Consider the following 18,413-nt stretch of genomic DNA (forward strand, 5'->3'; position numbering starts at 1 on the left):
GAGGGGGGAAACCCTTCCCCACCAAGGAGCTGGTGCTCAGGGTGCAAGCTGGGGAAGGGACCGCCCCAGGAGCACACAGTGTCACAGCTGGCACCAGGCCCACACCTGTAGAGGCCCCAGACTGGCCTGGGGGTGGGGGAAGGGAGCAGCAGCCAAGGGGAAGTGAGCCAGTAGTCCTGGGCCCGGGGTGGGGGGGTGTTGCCATCTAGCTTGGTGACACAGCCCTCCCTTAGGCATGGCAGTCTGCTTACACTCTGACCTTTGCCCAGCCACCCGGCTCAGAACCCTGAAGACTGGATCAGTCACCTCTAGAGTCCAGAGCCAACCCTACCAGCAGTGGAATCCTGACTTCTATCCACCCACATCCCTGCATTTCCCTGCACCCCAGGATTTCCCTAAAATATCCCCACTCCCCCTGGTGAGGGGCGGGGAGGGGTGAGGACAGCTCTTGTCATTTCCCCCTCTGTCACACATACAATCCTCCTCTCAATCCTCTCACAGGGTCCTCAGGCCCCTGGCTTCTCCATCAAGTGGAGGGGCCTAAGAGCTGGAGGGGGACTTGACGCCCAGGAGAAGCAGCATCGACAGGGAGCATCCCACCTGCTCCAGAGTCTCCAGACCACAGCATGTGAGCTCCCAGAAACCTGAGCTCAGTTGCCACACCCCAGGGAGGGGCCAGCTGCGGTGGACTCGACCTGTGACCTCACCTCTCAAGGCACCAGGCTGCAGCCCTGCCCACCTCTGGAGAATTCAGTGACTCAGGTAAGAGGGGTGGGGTCCTTCTGGCAGAAAGTCTCAGAGCTAAGGTCACACCACCCAGCCACACACCATCCCTGCCGTGTCTATGGGAGGTGCACACAGACCTGAGGCCACTGCCTTTCCTGCCTGGCCCAGGGAGCAGCCTCATCAGGGGGACAAAGAGGGGAAACTATGAGGGGCCCAGGAGGGAGATTTGATGGTTTGGGAGGGTGAGAGTTGGAAGCTGGGAAGTTGCTGGCTCAGCCTGCCGTGGGGTGAGGGCTAGGGAACAGCCCAGGCAGGCTGGGTAGGGGCTGGAGGTGGGCCTGGGCCTCTGGGGCTCACTCAGGGCAGCAAGGGCAGCTGCCAAGGTTGTGCACAGCTTAACTCCAGGGGTGCCCTGCCCCCCAGACTGTGATGTGATGGCTGGTTATGTGCATGTAATGGCTCGGTTCCCTCTCTCTCTCTCTCTCTCTCTCACTCACACACACACACTCTGTTCACACAGCATCTTGAGAGTGGTTTCACATCGATGTCCTACGTGCACACATTTCCTCTGCCCTGCTTGAAGATGGCAGAGGCAACATAAAAGTGTGACTGTGGCCACCAATGTGAGTGAAGACGCCTCCCGGACACACACTAACACACACACCGCCGCCTGCTGTGGAGCGTTCGTTCCCCTGCCTAGCTGAGCCTCAGACATCACGGAGCAGGAACGAGCCGTCCCTCTGTGCCCCGGCCAATCTTCTGACCCATAGAATCTGAAACATGATAAAATGGTTGTTCTAAGTGGCTGGGTTTTGGGGTCACTCGTTGGGCAGTAATAGATGAATGATTCAGCTGCCATCTGCTCTCTGCTCCCACCCCTTCACAGAAACCTCTCCCACCAGGGTCCCCAGGGTCTCTGGGTAGCTTCATTTCTCTGCGACCATTCTGGTCTCCTTGGCTTCTGACCCCTCCCTCCCTCTCGGCTTCCGTCTTCTCCCTCACTGCCTGTGCCTCAGTTTCCTTCAGGGGGTTCCATTCTGGCAGTCACTCCTTGAATGTGGGTGTTCTCCAGAATCTCCGTCTTAGTTTTATGCTCATCTCCTGGCACCGAATCCATGTATCCTCTGAAGATCGCCCTCCAGAGCACCCATAGCTCCTCCCCTCTGGCTCTGCCTCTCCCCCTGACTTCCTGCGGCTATGACACGAGGCATCCTTCCAGTCCTGTCCATCTGGTCATTCTGGGATGTTGTCTGAGCACCATGGTCCCCAGGCTCTGTGCTGGTCTCTGGGGATGCAGCTGTGGGGAAATGGTACAAATAGGCTAGGGGCAGAGGTGCTGGAGGGAGAACACTGAGGACCTGACCAAGCTGTGGACTATGAGGATGCTCCGTAGTAACCCCTCACAGCTTTCAGGAGAGTCCAAAAGCAACCAAGTTTTTCCTCTGATGCCCCTGTTGGCCTGCTCAAGGTGCGCCACCCAGACGGACTATTTTGCTCACTTCCTGCAAATCGGTTCACTCCCAAAATGTAAAAACAGAGCCTACTTTTCCCAGTTATTCTCTCTCCCCTCACTGTGGACAAGACAAAAATGTCCCTGAGCATGTCCCTGGGGCCTGGTGCTGCCCTCACAGAGTGTCCAGTGGCTGGACAGACAGTCCATAGTCAACAAATTGAGCAGGATACACATGGGATGGAGTAAGGGTGGGGGAGAAGCAAGGCTGGTGAGTAACGGGGGGGGGGGGGGTGAGCTGTGGGAGCCTCTTTAGGCAGGGTGGGCCGTGGACCCTTAGAGGCCAAGGGCCAGGGAGGAGGTGGCTGTCAGAGGACCTGGGAGGACAGACCTGTGCAGCTGGTGCTGCGTCTGAGGACAGTTCTAGGGAGAGGGGTCCAGTTTCCCGAGCCAGAGCCAGAGGATGGTGGTCCCTGTCCCAGGTGCGAGTGGTCAGTGTGAGTGAGTGTGTATATGCTGTGTGTGGCAGGGGCATTGCCTGGGGTACCCAACAGATGAAGGGAGCAAGCAAGTTAAAATGAAGGGGTTAAAAATGAAGGTGATGAAGGTGGGGCCACAATGGGAGCAAACTCATGGATTGGCATCCATGTTAGAGCTGGATTATGTCCCCCCAGATTCATATGCTGAAGTCCTAAACGCTGGCACTTCAGAATGTAACTCTTCAGAGAGAGGTCTTTAAAGAGGTGATTAAGGTAAAATGGGTCATTACAGTGGGCCCTAATCCAGAATGACTGGTGTCTTTGTAAAATGAGATTAGACACGGACACACACAGAGGTAAGACCCTGTGAGGACTCAGGGAGGTCATCATCTACAAGCCAAGGAAAGAGGCCTCAGGAGAAGCCAACCCTGCTGACACCTCGATCTTGGACTTCCAGCCACTTGAACTGTGAGAAATAAATGTCAGTGGTTCATGGCACCCCAAGCTGGCAGACATTCAGGTTCCAAGTTGAGACAGAAGGAGCACGTGAGTGTTGGGGTGCGTGGCAGTCACTTCAGATGAGATTGTTCTTCCCACCCCCACCCTAGATGGGGAGGCCTCCAGTGCTGCCCACACCCCTTCCCCCAATTCCTGAAGGCTCAGCTCCTTCTCCACACACAGTGAGCCTGGAAGTGAACCTGGGTGTCCTTTAGGGACACCCACCAACCCACCTGTCTCCCAAGATGCTGTAGAGGCAAAGCCACAGAAGGTGCTCAGACATGTGTGTGAACACATGCCAATGTGCCACCGATTAAAATTCCAGTTTTACAAACTTGTTTCAAAATTGCCTGAAGGACATGGAAAATAGCCCTGCTTTGAAGATGTGAGCATTTTGGAATGGCCACCACTGCCCACATCTGGTTTTCTGGTCTCTGGACAGAGGGGGAGGCTGCGTCCAGGCTAGGCTAAGGTGTTTCCACCTGCCTGGATACCCTCTGCTCCACCAGCACCCATCCCAGGTGGGGCTTACACTGGCATGGGGCTGGAGGGTGCTTACGATACCCTGGGCAAGACCTGGGAGGCCTAGGGTGGGGGGTCCTGGGGCAACAGGGGCCAGTGCAGCCAGGGGCTGGTGGAAGTGTCCCTGCATAGACCTCTCCTGCCAAGGATGTTCCCCTCCCCTCCCACACACACTCTGGAGCCCTGCAGGTTGGCCTGCCTTGGCAGAGAGCCCGGAGTCCAACACTGTCGTCCAGCAGCTCCCTGCCAGCAACCCCCTCACCAGTGCTGCCCCCTCCCCAGAGGCCAGCTCTCCCCACTCTCCATCGGGCAGCAGAGGGGCAGGGAATGGACACAGAAGTAGAATCAGGAACCAGGGTTCTGCTCCCTCTCTGTCTCAGTCTTTGTATAAATGGGGATACCCTCAGGCTGCTCTGAGGAGGGACTGAGGGCCATGGCAGTCCAAAGTAGAGGTTGGCCCATCTTGAGGCTGGGAGGAAGATGCCCCTTGGCAGGGGAAAACTTCCTGGGCTGTGGTTGAACTAGGAAGGGAAGACACAGACTCGTCTGGTCCAGGGTGGCTTCCTGGAGGAGGCTGGGTTTAAACTGGGTCAATGGGGTAAGGCCTCCTCAGAGGGGGCCAGGACACATGCAGAGCTTCTTCTGTTCCCTCTAACCTCATCCACTCGGTTGACAGCCCCCTGCAAGGCCCCCATGCCAGGCTCTGGGCAGAGATTTGTAGGGTTTGGGTGCTTCCTGGCCCCGCATCTCTTCAACACACACTTGGGGAAATTCCCTCTGTTATGAGGCTGTCATCCAGGTATATTCAGGTCGGAACCAACATTGCTGGCAGCATGCTGAAGGCAGCCGCCAACACTAAGCCCCACACCAGCAGTTAGGCACCCACTGCCTGGGCACTTTTATCTGTCACCTCCAGTGTTCCTGCAGCCCTGCTCCCTGCGGGCTCGTCATTCCCTACAGACTCGGGAGCTGAGGCTCAGGCAGGGCTGTTGACAGGCCAGGCTGCACAGATGCCTGCTTCGGAGCCAGGCCAGCTGCTCCAAACCTAGAAGAGAATCACGCTGATCGTGCCCCAATAGTGATTCCTGCGGGAGCTGTGGGAGTGGGTGTCAATGTGTGCTCTTTGGAACCTATGGGCCGGTGGTCCCAGGTGCATTTAGTCACTTCTGTCCCGGAGGTTCACTGGGACCTACAGATGCAGTGTGGCAATGGCTGTTCCTATGGTGCTGCCCTGAAGAGCTTCATGGTCAGTGAGCACTGGGGACGGTGTCCTCTAACAAGCCTGGGCTGAGCTGCCTGGCGGAGATGACTTCTGAGCCTCAAAGGGGAACAGGAACTAGCCAGGAGGCAGGAGGGGAAGGGGGATCCAGGCAGAGTGCGAGCAGAGGCAGGGGATTGGAGGTAGAGCCCTCCCATGGGGTGGGGGCGGGGAGGGAACGTAAATAAAATACAGCCCTGGGCTCCCCTGGGACCATCAGCCCTAAATCCTAAATGGCGTGGGGTGGGGGCAGAGCTGAGGTTAGCATGATGAGACTGGGAGCCCATGAGGCTCTGGGGTCTAAGCTGGGAGCCTGGAGACCCCTCTCAGGCTGGGGCTCCCCCAGAAGGATTTTGAGTTCCTCAGGTCTGGCAAGGTGGGCCCCTCAGCACTAGGCTGAGCTGGGTTGGGGAGGTTGTGCTATGGTGAGGACAGATGTTTCTAGTTTGAAGGCTTCAGTTGTCATAAATTGTGCCCTCCAAACCCTGTTTCCTATTAAGTGAACTCCAGGAGATGGAGGAACCGCCATTCCTCTGTGCAGTTTGTGTGGGAGCCTTGGGCGGGGATGGGGAGGGCTGAGAATCAGCTGTGGATGCTGGGGGTGCATCCACCCTCCCCACCTCCTGACCTTCCACCAGCCGACCTGGCCCTTGTCCTGGGAACTGTCCCTTGGCTCTGGAGCAGCTTCATCCATGGGCACGTGCATGGGCATCAGGGCAAGGTGGTGGCATTCTGTTCCTCGGGGCAGCTGTGGGCAGTTTACTGACTGGTTTCTAGCTTCGTGCATGGATGCTGAGTGTTGGGCGGAGTAGCAGCTAAGGTGCCTCTCAATCCCGGGGAGCAATAGGGTATTTCTTCTGGCTGTATAGCATCCAAGCTTAATTCCCTGGCCCACCCCAGATTCTAGTAGCTACCTATTATTGTAAAATAAATCCTTTTCTGCCTAAATTATCTCAATGTTATAATTGCTACAAATATCACTAGAACATGCCATTGACCTAGAGGAGGTTGGTGGATGAAGAGAACCCCCCCACTGCGGGTGAAGAGCCCTGATTATGCAGATGAGAATTAGGCAACTAGGAAGGAAGTCCAACACCAGACCTTGGGCTGGGTGTGGTAAGAAGATGGGCTTTGGGCTTATCTTCTTTGGGGAGGGTGTATGGTGCTCTTTGTGGGTAAACATGACTAAGAAGGATGTTGGATAAGCAAAGGGAGAGATCATTAGCTGGAATGATCTCCTTCACCCACAGGAAAATGCAGCTGCAACGTTGGGCCTCCCAATCCATGAATTTTTTTAATATATCTTTATTGATTTCAGAGAGAAGGGAGAGGTAGAGAGATAGAAACATCAATGATGAGAGAGTCTTTGATCGGCTGCCTCCTGCATGCCCCCTACTGGCAATCGAGCCTGCAACCCCAGCATGTGCCCTGACCGGCAATCGAACTGCAATCTCCTGGATCCTAGGTCGATGTTCAAACGCTGAGCCACGCCCAGCCGTTTTTTTTGTTTTTTTAAAAAAAATTTCAGAGAGAGGAAAGGAAAGGGAGAGACAGAAACATCAATGATGAGTCATTGATTAGCTGCCTCCTGCCCCCAATCCATGAATCTTAACAACCCTCCACTTACTTAGTTTTTAAGTTCACTCATGTTTTATTTTTTAAATTGATCTCTAGGTACTTAATGGATTTTTTTATGCTACTGCAAATGGCACACCTTTAAAATTTTACTAATTGTTGCTGGCATACAGAAATACAAATGATTTTTGTATATGACCTGGTACCAGAAACCTTGCTGTTTCTACTAGTTTATTGGTAGATTCTTCCAGATTATCTAAAATCATGTCATTTGCAAATAATGACAGTTTATATTCTTCCCACCCAATCCAACCTTTTTTTAAAAAAAAACACCACAAAACATTACTGCACTGGGCTAACACCTCAGGCACTGTTTTCCCCCAACATACAGTAAAGTTGAGTTTCACCATGGACACCTGTATACCTACCACCTGGATTCTGTCATTCTAGATTTTACCAAGTTTGCCATACTTGTTTTATGACACATCTATCCTTCCATCAATCCATCTTTTTGTGATGCATTTCAAAGTCAGTGCAGACATCAATATACTTCCCCCTAAGTACTTGGCATGCACACCATGATCTAGTATCAGTTTGAATAGAAGAGGTGATAATGGACATCTTTTCTTGCTCCCAATTTTAGGAGGAATGTTTTTGATATTTTAAGTATGATGTGTTTTTTGTAGACAACCTTTATCAGATTAAGACAGTTTCCTTATTTTTCTAGTTTGTTAAACATTTATATCACCCAATGATTGATGAATATCATGAAAGAAAAGTTTCCGCATCTATTGAGATCATTTACTTTTCCTTCTTTATTCTGTTAATGTGAATGACTCTGATTTTTGAATGATAAATTTAATTTAATCATGTATTTTTACACATTGCTTTTTATATATTGCTGCCTTCTATTTGCTAATGTTTTGCTTAGATGTTTGCATCAATGAGAGAGATTGGCCTGCAATTTTAATTTCTATGCTGTTCTTGTTAGCTTTTTTTTTTTTTTTTATATCTAAGGTTATGCTGGTATCATACAATGAATTTGAAGATTTTCTGTTCTCTGGAACATTCTGTGTAAGATTGACATAACTCTCTGAGATGTTTGGTTGAATTCATTGGTGAAGCCATCTGGGCCTGTAGATTTCCTTGTGGGATTTAATTTATTTTTTAAAATTTTATTTTTGTTTAAAATATTACAGATGTCCCTTTTTCTCCCCAATGACCCTCTCCACCCCGTCCCTTCCCCCTCCCCAGTCCCTCTCCCCACCATTGTCCGTGCCCTTGGGTTGTGCATATATGCATATAAATTCTTTAGTTACTCTCTCCCCCTCCACCCACCCGCCCTCCTCCATCCCTCTGACATTCATCAGTCTCATCTATGCTTCCATGTCATTGAATCTATTCTGTTCATCGGTTTATTAAGTTCTTTAGATTCCACGTATAAGCAAGATCATGTGATATTTGTCTTTCGCTGCCTGGCTTGTTTCACTTAGCATAATATTCTCCAGGTCCATCCATACTGTCCCAAAGGGTACGAGATTCTTCTTTACAGCTGTGTAGTATTCCATGGTGTAAATGTCCCACAGCTTTTTTATCCACGCAGCTACTGATGGGCACTTGGGCTGTTTCCAGATCTTAGCTATTGTAAACTGTGCTGCTATGAACTTCGGGGTGCATATATCCTTTCTGATGAATGTTTCAGGATTCTTAGGATACATTCCTAGGAGTGGAATCACTGGGTCGAACGGCAGCTCCATTTTTAATTTTTTGAGGAACCTCCATACTGTTTTCCATAGTGGTTGCACCAGTCTGCATTCCCACCAGCAGTGTACTAGGCTTCCCCTTTCTCCACACCCTCGCCAGCACATGTCGTTTGTTGATTTGTTGATGGCAGCCATTCTGACAGGTGTGAAGGGATGCCTCATTGTGGTTTTAATTCGCATCTCTCTGATGATTAGCGATGTCGAGCATTTTCTCATGTGTCTCTTGGCCATCTGTATGTCCTCTTTGGAGAAGTGTCTATTCAAGTCCTTTGCCCATTTCTTAATTGGGTTGTTTGCCTTCCTCTTGCTGAGTGCTATGAGTTCTTTGTACACTTTGGAAATTAGCCCCTTATCAGATTCATCCTTGGCAAATATGTTTTCCCAGACTGTGGGGTTCCTTTGAATTTTGAGGCTGTTTTCTTTTGCTGTGCAGAAGCTTTTTAGTTTGATGTAGTCCCATATGTTTATTTTTTCCTTTGTTTCTCTTGCCCTAGGAGATGTATCAGTGAAAAGACCACTATGTGGGATGTCTGTGCCTTTACTGCCTATGTTTTCTTCCAGGATTTTTATGGTTTCGTGACTTACATTTAAGTCTTTTATCGATTTTAAGTTTATTTTTGTGTATGGTGAAAGTTGGTGGTCTAGTTTCATTCTTTTTCATGTAGCTGTCCAATTTTCCTAGCACCACTTATTGAAGAGACTGTCCTTACTCCATTGGATACTCTTGCCTCCTTTGTCAAATATTAACTGACCATAGTGGCCTGGGTCTATTTCTGGCGTCTCCGTTCTGTTCCATTGATCTATATGCCTGTTGTTGTACCAATACCAGGCTGTTTTGATTACAGTGGCTTTGTAATACAGTTTGAAGTCTGGTAAGGTGATCCCTCCCACTCTGTTCTTTTTTCTCAAGATGGCTGCAGCTATTCGGGGTCTTTTTTGGTTCCATATACATTTTCGAAATGTTTGTTCTAGGTCTGTGAAATATGCTGTTGGTATTTTCATAGGAATTGCATTAAATTTATAAATTGCTTTGGGTAGTATAGACATTTTAATGATATTAATTCTTCCAATCCATGAGCATGGTATCTTCTTCCACTTGTTTAAATCTTCCTCTATTTCTTTTTTCAGTGTCACATAGTTTTCTTAGTACAGGTTTTTTACATCCTTGGTTAAGTTTATTCCTAGGTATCTTATTTTTTTAGTTGCAATGGTAAATGGTATTGCTTTTTTAGTTTCTCTCTCTGAAAGTTCATTGTTGGTGTATAAGAATGCCATTGATTTCCAGATGTTGATTTTGTATCCAGCTACGTTGCCAAATTCGTTTATCAAATCTAGTAGTACTTTGATGGAGTCTTTAGGGTTTTCTGTGTACAATATCATGTCATCTGCAAATAATGACAATTTTACTTCCTCCTTTCCAATTTGGATGCCTTTTATGTTTTCCTCCTGTCTGATGGCTATGGCGAGGACTTCCAGTACTATGTTGAATAAGAGTGGTGAAAGTGGACATCCCTGTCTTGTTCCGGTTTTTAATGGAAATGGTTTTAGTTTTTTCCCATTGAGTATGATGTTGGCTGTAGGTCTGTCGTATATGGCCTTTATTATGTTGAGGTATGATCCCTCTATTCCCACTTTGTTGAGAGTTTTTATCAGAAATGGGTGCTGGATTTTGTCGAATGCTTTTTCTGTGTCTATTGATATGATCATATGATTTTTGTCCTTCATTTTGTTTATGTGATGTATCGCATTTATTGATTTGCGGATGTTGTACCAGCCTTGTATCCCCGGAATAAATCCCACTTGGTCATGATGTATGATCTTTTTAATGCATTGCTGGATCCGGTTTGCTAGTATTTTAGTGAGGATTTTAGCATCTATGTTCATCGGGGATATTGGCCTGTAATTTTTTCTTTGTAGTATCTTTATCTGGTTTTAGGATTAGGATGATGCTGGCCTCATAAAAAGAGTTTGGAAGTTTTCCCTCCTCTTGAATTTTCTGGAATAGTTTGAATAGAATAGGTGTTAATTCTTTGAATGTTTGGTAAAACTCGCCTGTAAATCCATCTGGTCCAGGACTTTTGTTTGCTGGGAGTTTTTTGATTACTGCTTCAATTTCATTAGTTGTTGTCGGCCTATTCAGGTTTTCTTGTCTCTTCTTGATTCATCTTTGGAAGGTTGTATGCTTCTAGGAATTTGTCCATTTCCCCTATGTTGTCCAATTTGTTGGCATATAGTTGCTCATAATATTTTCTTACAATCCTTTGTATTTCTGTTGGATCAGTTGTTATATCGCCTCTTTCATTTCTGATTTTATTTATTTGGGTCCTCTCTCTTTGTTTCTTAGTGAGTCTGGCTAAAGGTGCATCAATCTTATTTACCTTTTCCAAGAACCAGCTCTTGGTTTCATTGATTTTTTGTATTGTTTTTTTAGTCTCTATGTCATTAATCTCTGCTCTGATTTTTATTATTTCCTTCCTTCTACTTCCTCGGGGCTTTTCTCGTTCTAGTTCTTTTAGTTGTTGTGTTAGATGGTTCATTAGATCTTTTTCTTGTTTCTTGAGATAGGCCTGTAATGCTATGAATTTTCCTCTCAGGACTGCTTTCGCTGTGTCCCATAGGTTTTGGGTTGTTTGTTCATTTTCGTTACTTTCCATGAAGTGTTTGATTTCTTCCTTGATCTCCTTGGTAACCCGTTCATTGTTTAATAACATGCTATTTAGCCTCCATGTGTTTGAATATTTTTTAGTTTTTTTATAGTGGTTGATTTCTAGTTTCATGGCATTGTGATGCGAGAAGATGCTTGATATGATTTCAATCTTCTTATATTTGTAGAGACTTGCCTTGTGCCCTAACGTGTGGTCTGTTTTTGAGAATGTTCCATGTGCACTTGAGAAGAATGTGTATTCTGCTGCTTTGGGGTGAAATGTTCTATAAATGTCAATTAAATCCATTAGGTCTAGTGATTCATTTAAAGTCTGCGTTTCCCTGTTGATTTTTTGTCTTGATGATCTGTCCAATGGTGACAGTGGGGTGTTAAAGTCCCCCACTATGGTTGTGTTGCTGTCAATCTCCCCTTTAAAGTCCTCCAAGAAATTTTTTATATATTTAGGTGCTCCTGTATTGGGTGCATAAATGTTTATAAGGGTTATTTCCTTGTGGGATTTTAAATTATGGATTCAATATAGACAATAGATATAGGATGATTCCAGTATTCAAGATCTTCTAATGTCAGTTTTAAAAACCTATTTAAAAAAATTGTTCATTTTATCCAAAGTTTAAAAACAGCTGTACTGAGGCATAACTGGCATACAAAAACTGCACATATGTGAAGTGTACAACTTTAGTTTTGACATGTGTATATGCCCCTGAAATATCACTACCGTCAAGATCGTTCCACCTAGATTTAAAATTTACTAGTATTCAAAACATCCTCTTAAGTATTTTCAATGCCTGTGTGATCTGAAGTAATTCGCCCATTTTCACTTGTGATATTGGCTATTCCTCTGTCCCACCCACCCTGTCTCCTTCCTTCCTGACCAGCCTTATTACAGGGTTATCAATCCTCTTAGTTTTTTAAAGGAACAAATTTTTACTTTTTTGATGCCCTTCATTGTACATTTTATTCTATATTTAAATTTTATTTTTGAGTTTCACTTGCCTTTTTTTGGTTTTTTTTTTTTTTTTTAATTTAAAATTTGAGGTGGTTGCTTGGATAATTTTCACCCTTTATTTATTTATTTATTTATTTATATTTATTTATTTACTTATTTTCTTTATTGTTAAGAGTATTACAGGTGTCCTATTTCCCCCTGCAATTGACCCCCTCCACTTCACTCCCACCCCCTCCCCAGGCCTTTACCCCATTACTGTGTCCATGGGTTATGCATATATGCATATAAATTCTTTGGTTAATCTCTTCCCACCCTCCACCCACCTTCCCTCTGAAATATGACATCTGTTGCATGCGCCAGTGTCTCTGGATCTATTTAGTTTGTCAGATTCTTTTGTTCATTAGCTTCTTGTTAAAGAAGACCCTTCAACTTTTCCTGTAGTGCTGGTCTGGTGGTGATGAACTCCTTTAGCTTTTTCTTATCTGAGAAGCTCTTTATCTGACCTTCAGTTCTAAATGATAGCTTTGCTGGGTAGAGCAATGTTGGTTGTAGTTCCATGTTTTTCATCACTTTGAATATTTCTTGCCACTCCCTTCTGGCCTGCAAGGTTTCTGTTGAGAAATCAGCTGACAGTCTTATGGGGGCTGTCAAGTTCTTCCTGAACTTGTAAATCTATTTCTATCCCCAGGTAGGGGAAGTTTTCTGTCATTATTTTTTCAAATAGGTTTTCAATTTCTTGGCCTCTTTTATCCCCTTCTGCACCCCAATAATACAAATGTTGCACCTCTTGAAGTTGTCCCAGAGGCTCCTTATGCTATCTCCATATTTGTGGATTCTTTTTTCTTTTTGCTCTTCTGGTTGGGTGTTTTTTGTTTCCTCATGTTCCAAATTGCTGATTTGATTCTCAGCGTCCTCTACTCTACTGTTGATTCCCTGTAAATTATTCTGCATTTCAGTTTGTGTAGCCTTTGTTTCAAATTGGTACTTTATTATGTTATCGATTTTCTCAGTTATTTCCCTACTAGTCTGCTTAAACATCCTTATAAACAGAATTCTGAACTCTGTATCTGTTAGCTTGCTTGGATCTGTTTCATTTAATTCCTCTTCTAGAGATTTCTTCTGTTCTTTCCTTTGTGACATGTTTCTTTGCCTCCGCATTTTGGCTGCTTCCAGGTGTTTGTTTCTATGTATTAGGTAGAGCTGCTATGTCTCCTGGAATTGGCAGAGTGGCTTTGTGTAGTAGGTGTCCTGTAGGGTCCAGTGGCTCAGCCTCCTCAGTCACCTGAGCTGGGCCTTCCAGGTGCTCCCGTGTGGGCTGTGTGCACTGTCCTGTTGTAGTTGAGCCTTGGTTGCTGTTGGTGTCCCTGGGAGGAATTGACCCCCAAGCCAATCGGCTGTGAGGACCAGCTGCAACGACAGCCAGAGAGCTGCTGTGCTGGAGACACCTCTATGGATCAGGATTTACTTCAGTGGGGCTTTGGTGTTCACCAAAGTACGCCCCTTGAGTGTCACTCGTGGATGTGGTAGGGTTGTAATCCAGTGTGTGGCTGAGTCTGACCACCAGGTGCACTGTATCTGGGGCCTCCCGGGAGGTGCAAAGTCAGCCTCTGCCAGTGCCTTGCCCAGGGCCACCCAGCATGAACTACACAGCAAACAGTAGTTGGCTGGTACTTGTGCTGGGCTTGCAGGTGTCCAGGAGAGGCCCAGCTATGAGCCAATGCAGGCTGCTGCTAGTGCCAGGCCTGGGGCCACTTATCAAGCCGTATGGGGCCTGCTGCTGCTTGTTTGAGAGATTTTAGGAAAGTCCTAAGCATGAGGCTCGAGAGGCCACTTGCACAGAAAAGCCCCTGGAAATGGCCTGGATGAGCTGCAGATGGGGAGGGGCGGGGCCTCCGGGAATCACAGGGCGGGGCCAAAGGTGAGAGTCAGGTGCTGGCGATTCAAATATGGCACTTGCTTGCGGGCTGTGTGTGGGGAGGACTTGCCTAAGGAGCAGCTCTTCTGCCTGGGAGGAAGCTGCCCCTCCGCCTCTCGCCCGGATTTCAGGCAGGTTAGTTCCTCCCCGAGTGTCTCAGGTTCCTTTCAGGCTGCTGCCCAGAGCTGGGGCTCGGAGGGAGCGCGTCCGAGTGAGTCCATGTGCGGGCCCTTTGAGAGGAGCTGCTGGGGCTCCCGCAGCCTCTGAGACCCTCAGCCACAGTCCCCGCTGGTTTCACAGTCCAGAGTTGTGGGGGCGTCTCTTCCCAGCCTGGAGCCCTGGGCTGGGAGCCCAATGCGGGGCTGGGACCCCTCGTTCCTCCGGGAAACCTCCCCCGCTGAGATTCCCTCCCAGGTTTAAACTTCGGCACCAGGTGTGGGCCCGAGGCTGTGTCTCCAGAATTTAGTCCCGATCCACCCGTGTCTCCGCCCCTCCCTCGGTGTTCTTCAGTTCCCTGGCTGTAGGGCTTCTGTTCAGCCAGATTTCAGGAGGCTCTGAGTGACGGTGGTTCTGTATTTTACTTGTAATTCTGATGTGGTTGCGGGAGGCGGCGGGTACAGCTGTTACCTACGCCGCCATCTTGTTTCTACCCTTCACCCTCTTTTCTAACATATGCATTTAAAGATATAAATTTATAAGCATATTTTTGGTTGCAACCCACAAATTTTTCCTCCATAAATTTTGATATGTATTCTCATTGTTAAAAATATTTCAAATTTCCTTTATGATTTCTTGACAGATTTAGAAATGTTTAACTTCCAAATATATGAGGATCATTAAATTATCTTTTTGTAATTGATTTCCAGCTTTATTGCATTGTGGTCAAAGAATACATTTCATTTGAATTAATTATTTTGAAGTTTGTTGAGACTTATAGCTCAGCATACAAATTTTGATGTGCCATTTGTGTTTGACAACTATGCTGTTGAGTGTAGTGTTCTACATGTATCCTTTTGGCCAAGTATACTAACTGCATTTAATTTTCATGTCATGATTTTTTTTTTTTTTAAACTATATATTCTTTTCAGAGAGAGGAAAGGCAAGGGAGAGAGAGAAACATCAATGATTGGCTGCCTCCTGCATGCCCCCTACTGGGGATGGAGCCCGAAACCCAGGCATGTGCCCTGACAGGGAATCGAACCTCGATCTCCTGGATCACAGGTTGACGCTCAACCACTGAGCCACACTGGCCGGGCTTGCATTAAATTTTCTATAACGTGATTTTTGTATGCTTATTTTTCTATCAATTATCAAAATAGGTATGTTAAAAACTATGATTGTATATTTGCTTAAATTTCCTAGTTCTATCAACTTTTATATATTTTAAGATTGTATCGTGAATAAAAACTTAGAATTGCTGCTTTCTGATAATTGAATTGACTCTTTTTATTTCTAATAATACTTTTTTGCCTTAAAGTTTAATATTAATATATCTACAGCTTCCTATGGTTCCTGTTTGCTGGGTATAAATTTCTCCATGCTTTTCTTCAAAATTTCTAAATTCTTATGTTTTAAAAGTGTCTCTTCTAAACAGCATATGGTTGTTTTCAAAGCAAGCCTATCAATCTCTGTCAAATTGGAGCGTTAGCCCATTTACATTTAATGTAATAATAAATTCATAACATAATTTTTTTGAAATTTATTGGGCACATATTATCTTACAATATTTCTATTTGTCCCACCTGTTTTTCTTCTCGTCTTCTTTTGAAGCTCTTAAACCTGTCCAATGAGTTATTTCATCAGCTAGAAAATTACACACCCTTTTACTAATATTTATTACAATATGCATCCTTGACTTACCAAGCTCGAGTATTAAATGTAATTATTTTTACCCTCTTCTTGGATGATGCAAGGGGCTTAGAACACAAAATCCATTTAAGTCCTCCCCATACCTTTACTTTCATGCATTTCCATATACATGTAAAACTTCACAAGACACAGTTGTTTTAGGTAGTCTTTATGTTGATCTGTACACTTCTCATTTTCATTGCTCTTCAATCCTTATATTTGGGATCATTATCCTTCTGCCTATACAGCATTCTTAATTTTCCTTTATGGTATGTGTGCTGATGAATTCTTCCAGTTGTTAATCTAAAAATGCCTTTTTTTCTTCATTCTTTCAGGATATTTTCCCCAATTAGAAATTTCTAGGTTGGCAGTCACATTCAGCACTTTAAATGTACCACTTCATTGTCTTCCATTGTTTCTGCTGAGAAGTTAGCTGTTTAATTGTTGTTCCTTTGATGGTAATAGCCTTCCCCTCACCACTGTGAGATTTAAAATTTTTCTTTTTCTTTGGTTTTCAACAGTTTGACTATGGTGTGTCTAGGTGTAGATTGTTTTATTGTGCTTGAGATTTGTTGGGGCTTCTTGAATTTATGGCTTGATATCTTCTGTCAGTTTTGGGTAAGTTTTCAGCCCAGTATTTATGCAAACATCCCATTCATTTTTTTAATCCTCACTCGAGGATAGTTTTCCATTGCTTTTTTTTGGGGGGGGGGGAGGAGAGAGAGAGAAACATTGATGTGAGAGAGACACATTGATGGGTTGCCTCCCACATGTGCACCAACTGGGACTGGGGATTGAGCCTGCAACCAAAGTACTGCCCTTGGCTGGAATCGAATCTGGGACCCTTCAGTTGGAGGGCCAACACTATAACCACCCAGCCAAACCAGCTAGGGCAAACATTCCATTCTTTTACTCTTTTGAGATTCCAGCTACACTTGGCCAGACATTCTTAATGTGCCCTTCACGTCTCTTACCCTCTTTTTAACTCTGTGCTTTTTCCTGGTTTTTCATCTTACTCATTCTCTTCTCAGTTGTGAATAATTTGCTCTTAATCTATCCCCAGAATTCTTAATTTTTGCTAAAGCATGTTTCAATGTTAGAATTTCTATTTGGTCCTCTTTTTTTTATAGTTTCTAATTTTCTGATATTCTTGGCCACATTGTTTTCTTTGAGCAAAGAAAGCATAGCTGCTTCAAATTCTGTGACTATCTGCAGACACTCTGGGTATGTTTTTATCCTCTGATGGTTTTAATTCATGTTCTCTCATATACGTGGATATTTCTGATTGTAACATTGTAGAAATAATTTGAGGTCTTGGGTAATACTCCTGTCTTAACAAAATACCAAGTTGGCTGGCTTAAACAACAGATTTATTTCTCTCAGTTCTGGAGGCTGGATGATTCAGTTCCTGGTGAGAGTCCTCCTGGCTTACAGATGGTGGTCTTCTTGCTATATCTTCACAGGGAGAAATCTCTTCCATGTCTTTTCTTCTAAGGGCACTAATCCCATCATGAGGGCTCCACCCTCTTGACCTCACTTAACCCCAATCACTTCTCAAAGGCCCCATCTCCTAATACCATCACACTGCAGGTTAGGGCTCAGTATATGAGTTTGGGGGGTATACAAACAGTCCTTAATAGTTTGTTTCCTCCAGAGAGAATGTACATGTGCTAGGCACCTGGGGACACTAGTCATCTGGTTTCACCTCAGTCCACATTCAGGGACTGGTTCACAGAATCCAGGAATGATAGTCTACCGATAGTAATGGAGGACTAGGAAATCCAACTAATCCTCCAGTCAGGGACAACTTGGGAATCTGGCCAAAATATTTACAACTTTTTTTTTAAGTGATCCTGACGCCAACAGGATGGTGAAGTACCACCTGGTCAGTCATAGGGGATTGCTTTTCCTCTGAGGGCCTTTTTGAACTCCAGAGGCAGAGTAGATGGTGCTCTTGATAGTCCTGGGGAGTCAGGAGAGCAGCAGTTGCCATATATGACCTGACCAAGGGGGAGGGGCTTCCCGATGAATCTTCCTTGTTTTGGATGGGGGACCCAAAATGGATATACCCTAATGAGATTAAATTTTATGCTTTGAGTTCTTAAAAACAAGTTATGTGCTGTGAATTGTGCACTATAATCCATTTCTCAGCTTTTCATATTTAGAGGAAGCTTGGCTCGTCACCATAGAACAGAAACCCTGACCTCCTTGACTCCTGAAGGTGATGTAGGACACTGGATTAGCCCTGAATTTGGCACCAGAAAGCCCAAAGATCAGTCTCTAATATTAAATGGCAGCTGCTGAAACTGTAGGCATAGTGCCTAGGAGGAAATTAAGACCCAAAGGGTTGACCTTGCAAACTCAAGCCTATAAAGGATCAGCAAGTACCACAGCTCTAATTTATGTCTCTTGAAAGGAACACAGAGCAACTCAGTTATGCAGAGAGCTTTAATGCTAAAGGCAAAACCCTGCTCCCCAGAACCTAAAGGACACTGTGGCCAAGGAATTATATAAGAAATTTAGGGCCTAAAAGCATTCCCCTGCTGAACGTTTCTCATGGGCATACCTTAAGAAGCTCGAGAAAGTTGCTGAGTACTCTGACTGATGCTGGTCCTATGTTCTTTCCTCTCCGTCTTATGCTTTGCCAGCTGTGATTTCCTTCCAAAGGAGAGGACTGTATGCAGCGTACTTTCTATGCTTCACCTTTAGGGACCTTCTTTCCTTTCTCTTTGTCCTTGAGCCACTTTTGTCTGCACTGTTGAATGGTG

At 45.5% G+C, this 18,413-nt stretch overlaps 1 pseudogene across 1 annotated transcript in view; it reads left to right on the top strand.

Moving 5' to 3' along the window:
• LOC107546661 (zinc finger protein 512B-like) overlaps nucleotides 1-18,413 on the top strand; it is a 61,974-nt pseudogene that overhangs the window by 41,930 nt on the left and 1,631 nt on the right. The window contains exon 3 of the transcript XR_015714829.1: nucleotides 502-762. The product of XR_015714829.1 is annotated as a zinc finger protein 512B-like (transcript). The remainder of the gene's footprint in view (nucleotides 1-501; nucleotides 763-18,413) is intronic.

Source organism: Miniopterus natalensis, chromosome 7, assembly GCF_054644295.1.
Source record: "Miniopterus natalensis isolate mMinNat1 chromosome 7, mMinNat1.hap1, whole genome shotgun sequence".
Classification (NCBI taxonomy): domain Eukaryota; kingdom Metazoa; phylum Chordata; class Mammalia; order Chiroptera; family Miniopteridae; genus Miniopterus; species Miniopterus natalensis.